The following is a 7,206-nucleotide window of genomic DNA, read 5'->3' on the forward strand; positions in this document are numbered from 1 at the left end:
GATTAACCTCTCAGAATGATGGTTGATGTAACTCATCCAGATGCACCACAGTAGTTGGAGTGATAGCGTTCCTCTTTGATTGGACTCTCTGCATAACATCAGCATCATGTCAAGAGGTCCAGGTCAGCTCTGTGACAGCGAGACAGAATGTGATAAAACACAGCCTGCTTTAAAATGTTGTACTGTTAAAAAGTTTGAACTATTGTAGCTGTGCATTGAATTATGCATGCTGTTCATTATTCATGCACACTCATAAATGCATTATTCAATGTGCAAAAAGTCTGGTGTTCATTCACACAATTATAGCTTTAGTGGAACACTGAAATTTTATATAAGAGTTCATGAATGGTTAACCACTGATACTGGTGGCCGCGGGTAACCAGTCATCACCAATCATTTGAAAAGCGACATGGTTTTCTCTTCCCTCGGCTGAACCCGTCTAACCTCGGTTCAACCAGGAGCTCAGTTAATGGGCCAGCATTTCTTCTCTCCATCATCTACACTCTTATGGGCCAAGAGGTGGTCAATAGCGTGACAGGAAGACGTCTATCTTGGGGGCTTTAATCAATACATTGGACAGCTCTCCCTCATCTTAGAGACCCTCAGGGCAAATCCAAGGTCAAAAAGAATGTAGCTACTACCCAGTAAATCTGACAACAAACGAGCCCCATGGTGATTTGCACCAAGATGTACTTCACTATTTATCCAAAACAGGCTTGACTAAAGTGAGTCAAGGGTTTATAGATGGATGCTGACCGGAGGGACATTTCATAAAGGAGGAAACACAGAACTAAAGCACAGGTCACGCCAATGCACAGTGGAAAAAAAACAAACAGACAAAACTGTTATGTTAAGGGTCACAGAGCAGTGTGTAGTAAACATGTATTTTGGAGGATAAAATAATAAAAACTACCAAAATCACTGCAATTAATGAAGCAGAATAGAACCGTGGGCAGCGAGACCGGCAGTATGCCTACGCTTTGACACGAGTAGAGGTGAACTCAGCCCTCCTCTGCTTGCTCAGTTTGTTGAAGACTATACCTATAATCATGCCAAGCCCTATTTTAGTAATGTGAATTCTCTCTGTGCGAGGGGAAAATTAATGTACGAGATGAGTAAGACACAACATGACATTACACAACTTTGAAATATCAAATGGGACCCCAGCCAGGTTATTTATTTCATAGCAAAGAAATAATTAACATTTTCTAGACATTAAACAGCCTCTATATGGTGGAAATACTGTTTAATTACCTTTAGGTTGGCTGACTGCCCTTCTTATATGTTCTCTTTTTAGCTCTGGGTGTTGGCTCCTTTAGTTTTATTCGAGTGGCATTTATAAAGACAGAACACACGGTGAAAATGCTGCAGCCATGGGTCAGAATTGTTTTTATTTCTTAGTTCTATTTTAATTTCAGTGCTTTCAAAGGCACATATTACATGTACATTCACCCGCCTTTTTATTAGGTACACCTGTTCAACTGCTCATTAATGCAAATAGCTAATCAGCCAAACACGTGGCAGCAACTCAGTGCAGTTAGGCATGAAGACATGGTCAAGACGACCTGCTCAAGTTCAAACTGAGCATCAGGATGAGGAAGAAAGGGGATTTAAGTGACTTTGAATGTGGCATGGTAGTTGTTGGGTATTTCAGAAACTACTGCTCTACTGGGACTCTCACACACAACCATCTTACAGAGGATGGTCTGAAAAAGAGAAAATATCCAGTGAGCAGCAGTTCTCTGGGTGAAAATGCCTTGTTGATGCCAGAGGTCAGAGGAGAATGGCCAGACTGGTTCAAGATGATACAAAGGCAACAGTAGCTCAAATAACCACTCGTTACAACCAAGGTCTGCAGAAGACCATCTCTGAACCAACAACACGTTGAACCTTGAAGCAGATGGGCTACAGCAGCAGAAGACCACACCAGATGCCACTCCTGTCAGCTAACAGCAGGAAACTGAGGCTACAGTTCACACAGACTCACCAAAACTGGACAATAGAAGATTGGAAAAACGTTGCCTGGTTTGATGAGTCTCGATTTGTGCTGCACCATTCAGATGGTAGGGTCAGAATTTGGTGTAAACAACATGAAAGCATGGATCCATCCTGCCTTGTATCAACGGTTCAGGCTGCTGCTGGTGGTGTAATGGTGTGGGGGATATTTTCTTGGCACACTTTCGGCCCCTTAGTACCAACTGAGCATGGTTTAAACACCACAGCCTACCTGAGTATTGTTGCTGACCGTGTCCATCCCTTTATGACCACAGTGTACCCATCTTCTGATGGCTACTTCCAGCAGGATAACACGCCACGTCACAAAGCTCAGATCATCTCAAACTGCTTACTCGAACATGACAATCACCAGGTCTCAATCCAATAGAGCACCTTTGGGATGTGGTGGAATGGAAGCTTTGCATCATGGATGTACAGCTGACAAATCTGCAGCAACTGTGTGATGCTATCATGTCAATATGGACCAAAATCTCTGAGGAATGTTTCCAGCAAGGGATCTAAATAGGTAAAAGGAATATTTCACCCCTCAAATGTATCAAATACTCACCCAGTATGACTTTGAATTAGTGAAGAAAACTTTGTTTTTCTCACGTCTGCAGTGAACGAAGAATCCAACAACAAAAATTCTTAAAGAATTAAAGTCACAGGGGTGCGCAAACAGCAAAACTATATCAACATGTTTACAAACACACATAACTCAGTATAATCAAAGTCTCATGTAGCCAGTCGTGTGCTCACTACTTTCCAAACAGACAACCCTTTTCTGACAGAAAACTGAACTACAAGTGAAACTTATCAATGCTCTCTTCAAAGATAGACTCTATTGACAAAAACAGTAATTTACCTCACTGAACACAGGAGCTGCTGGTCTACCACTGCCTCCTTTAGTTAGTTTTTGTTATTCTTGCATTCTCCTCCTGACATACAACTCACTGCAAAACTATGCCTTTAAAAATGTCCAGTCTGAGCGCAGTTTCATCTGATTAAGCAGAGAATCGTACCTGGGGACAGGAATAAAGTATTACTACATAGAAAGAGCCAGTCTTCTCGCTGGTAGTCTCATTTGGGTTGCAGTGATATACTGGTTTTAAGGTATACCATGATATAAAAGTTGACAGCTATCATACCGTACATTTGCTTATCTACGATACTGAAAAAAAAAATGGTTTCAAGTTTCAGTTATGGCAATAAAAGGTTTGTTAAACCCACAATAACTTTGCTTTATGAAATACCTCTTTTGACCAGGTTAAGGCTCATTTATACTTTCTTTATGTACAAAAATAGATCCATTCTTTTTAAACGTAAATGTCACTGCCCTCATACTTCCATTCATCCTCTATAATGGCATAGATGCAGCCAATAGATGGCACTAGAGGGCAGAGTCAGAAGTTTGACACAACAACAAATGATGCAATGGTGAAAGAGGTCCTAATATTGTGCCTTTGAACTGAGGCAGCATCGTAGATGGAGGTGGTCTGTGCAGCCATTATATACATCCAGACATGGATAGAGAATTATTTGCAATGTATATTAGCTTCCTATATATTATTATATTTTACCAATTTGTTCTGTTACACCATTATTTAAATGTCTTCGTCATCTCCTACAGTCATATCTTGCTTGAAATATGCTGCACTGCCTCCATGACCTCCAGTGGTTCTGGAGTTCGAGAACTCATCTGTATCTGTAAGCTTTCAGAAAACCTGCACAAATACGGATCAAATGAAAACAAAGTATGGACAGAAGGCTCCGTCTGTCTCTGTATCTAATGTTGAGCATTTATGAGCCCTTAGACTGGAGTGATGAGTACAATCAGGATGTAAACCTCCTTTATGAAACTGAATTTCTTGAAAATAACCCTGATTATCTGAAGTAACCCTGGCTTACCTAGTGATCTGGCTCTCTGTGTTTGCTACCGTTGTTTGTTAGAAGTGAGGAGATCATCATTAAACAGTTGTGGCCATAGCTGCAAACCCCTACCAGGGGAGTAGGAACTCATGCTCCATCACCTCCATCATGGCTGACTGAGTGCACTGAGAGTGTAGAAAGCCTGGATGTGAGCTACAATGCTGCCGCACTTTCCCATATTCTCTGTTGCACCCATGACATGAGACGGTTGGTATGCAGAGCCCAGGCCCCTTTGGAGAAGAACAAAGATCGCCAGGTGAATGCATGATGGATAGTCGTCCTATACTGTATAAAATGACCAAGATCAAAGAGGCACTTTGCTTGGCATTCAAAACCTCCCACCTATCTTGTCAGCCTAAATCACAAAGCGGTGCTGCATCACTGGAGAGCATCCTCTTCCTCTGCTATTCATAAATTCACTCCATTTTCCAAATTAAACTCTGATATTGTATATGACCACTGGCAGGCAGGTACACTTGCAAATAATAATGGGGTAAAATTTAGGAGCAAACATGAACACTAAGGCCAACAACAACAAAAAAACATTTTTTTCAAGGTACTAACTCTTTTTAATATTCTTCTCCCTCTGCATCTTTAAAGTCACACTAAAACATTAACTTTCACATCACTAAACCACATGTTTTTATTTCCTGTAAAACCTTTGTATGTAATTGTGGTTGTTACTGGAAACTTATACCAATAATAGACCTTTTTCACAGCAGACATTTCAACTTGTCATAGCTGGGAACTAATAACAAGCAGAACCAATGGCACTAATGATGACTGTGCAAAATACACAATATAATGGAATGCAGCAATTAAGGCCTGCTACAACATGTCGAAATGTGTCCTGTTAAAAACGCACTACACCATCTACAGTAAGTGCCAAATAAAACTGCCTCAACTTCTTGATGTCTTTTAAGTAGTATCTTGTTCATGTCTTGTGTTCAAACAGGAAATATGAATTTATCCATACTTGAATGATCATAAGGTTTTGCTATATATCATTTTGGGGCCATAGAAACATTCAAAACGACACGTTTAGAAGAAGGGTAGCGTATGAATTTCACATATTAGGTCTTTAGCTGGTCTTGGTTGCCTGTCTCATCCACTGTTTGATCTGGGATGGTTCCCACTGAAATGCTCAGGAATGCGTCTGTATGCTGCTCTATATCAGAGGTGGGGAAGCTAACTGGATTAATATCTACCAAACTGACTGGTTAGTCTTTATCCCTGCATCTGTTCTTGGAAACCTCCAAGGCTCAAAAATTGAAGCCAATGCCAAACTGCCAAAAACTGCAGTTCATCCAATGGCCACTTTTGGCCCTGATCACATAGAAAGCATTTTAGCAGCCTTTTTGTAATTGTTTTTAATGAGAATGAAGCTTTTTGCTTGCGGTTTTTGTGTTGCGACACGCCTTGCATTTCTGCGCTCTAGGTGCCTGGCATTCCCGCCAGTGCGCTCTGAAGTCCTCGAGTTGAAAAAACTTCAACTCAGCACGGAAAAGTGCCCCAAGTCATCTCTTTTTTTCATCATCTTTTCTCCCACTGTCCAATTGGATGATTTCAGAGGCAGGCCTTCTGTGGTGGTCACAAGAAGAAGCTTACAGTTGGTAAACAATGGAGGATAAACTGGTGGTAGTGGTTGCTGGATATCCTGAGCTATATGGCCCGACAATAGACAGCAGGTTGTCAAACTGCCCCCGGGTCATCCTAAAATATGCCTGGAAATGGCCATCATTGAGGTGAAGCTCCTGGACCAGCTAGTGGTACTCCCCTTGATCCACCCGCTTCTTTAAGGTCTCATGTGGCCACACTACTTACTGAGATTCAGCAAGCGTTTTTTTTTTCTTTGTTTGTTTTTTACTAGTGGCATTGAATTTAAAAAAAAAAAAAAAAAAAAGCAGTGCTGTGTCTGATTAGTCAGACAGTCAGTCCCCATTGACTCCTATATTAAAATGCCCAACTTCACAACATAAATGAATATATTTACAGTGTGGTACAAAAACACGGTTTTGGTCTGTAGAGCTAATTTCAGCATTTATGACAACTGAACAGGAGGTGAATTTTTATATAACTCACCCTTCAGGATGGGGCCGCTTGAGTGATGGGCTGTCTATGAGGTGTCATTACAGTCTATGAGTCAGATTCCTTCACATTCCTCCACAGCTCCAACCTCTTGTCCAAATATGGTCACTTATGGCTCCAAAGATGCCAAGATGCTGACCTCAAGGCTTCAAAATGGAAGTCCACAAACCAGTGGGTGACGTCACTCTGTCTACGGTCATTATTTTATACTATCTGTGTCGTAAACTCGAAAAACTTTTTTTGTGTTGCTTGAACGAGCGCAAAGTACACCTGAATGGTATAATTTGGGGCTGCACTCAATGTGGCGGAGTCAAATGTTTGACCCACATTGAGCTCCGCCTTTGCCGTTTGACTCTCTCAACAGCACCACCTTATGGCGGACATCAATACTGCATGAACTACTAAATTATGAACACTGAAGCCTTGAAAACATATTACATCAGTACATTTGAAATAAAATCATTTCCTGTATATAAAGAAATACAGATACAATTTTAGATTGAACTCTTTGATCTCTGGCGGAGGAGCAGAACACAGCCTGGGTCAGAGGGACTTGCTGGAGGCTGCTTTGGGGCTGTAGGACAGAGCCATGCTGAGTGTCAATGCAGGGCCCCTAAAGCATATTGGAGGCAGGCTGGGCTGGAGAGGCAGACATAGCGAGTAAGAGGAGAGCCAGGGCCCACAGAGCACGTTGGAGGCTCCATATCCAGGGCTGTGTACACAGAAGGACAGCTGACAGCAGGCTGTGGGCATGGACCCTGCCGACCTCCCACACTCCCTCTGGTTCTCTGGTGAGGGAATAGAGCACAACATGGGTCAATGGGCCTTGCTGGGGGCTGCTTTGGGGCTGTTGGATAAAGACAGGTGGCTGAGAGTCAAGCTAGGGCCCAGGGAGCATGCTGGAGGCTTTACTTGCACTGGAGAGGCAGGGCTCAAAGAGCATGTTGGAGAACCAGAGGAAAGGAAGGTCTGCAGGCCCAGGGCCCTCTGTTGGCTTCTCTCCACTGTCTACATATCCCTGAAAGTGGGGCTTTGGGCTTTGTCTTTGTTTGGGGCTGGGGGTTCATAACGTGAGACTTGGCAAGAAAAACAGTGGGATCCATAATAGATTAATCAAATTCAGTGTCCCATTGTGGTGTTTCCCAAGATACTAGAGCTGATATATTTCGCTGAGATGGACCATACTACACCCCA

This window comes from Epinephelus fuscoguttatus, linkage group LG14 (genome assembly GCF_011397635.1).
Source record: "Epinephelus fuscoguttatus linkage group LG14, E.fuscoguttatus.final_Chr_v1".
NCBI lineage: Eukaryota > Metazoa > Chordata > Actinopteri > Perciformes > Serranidae > Epinephelus > Epinephelus fuscoguttatus.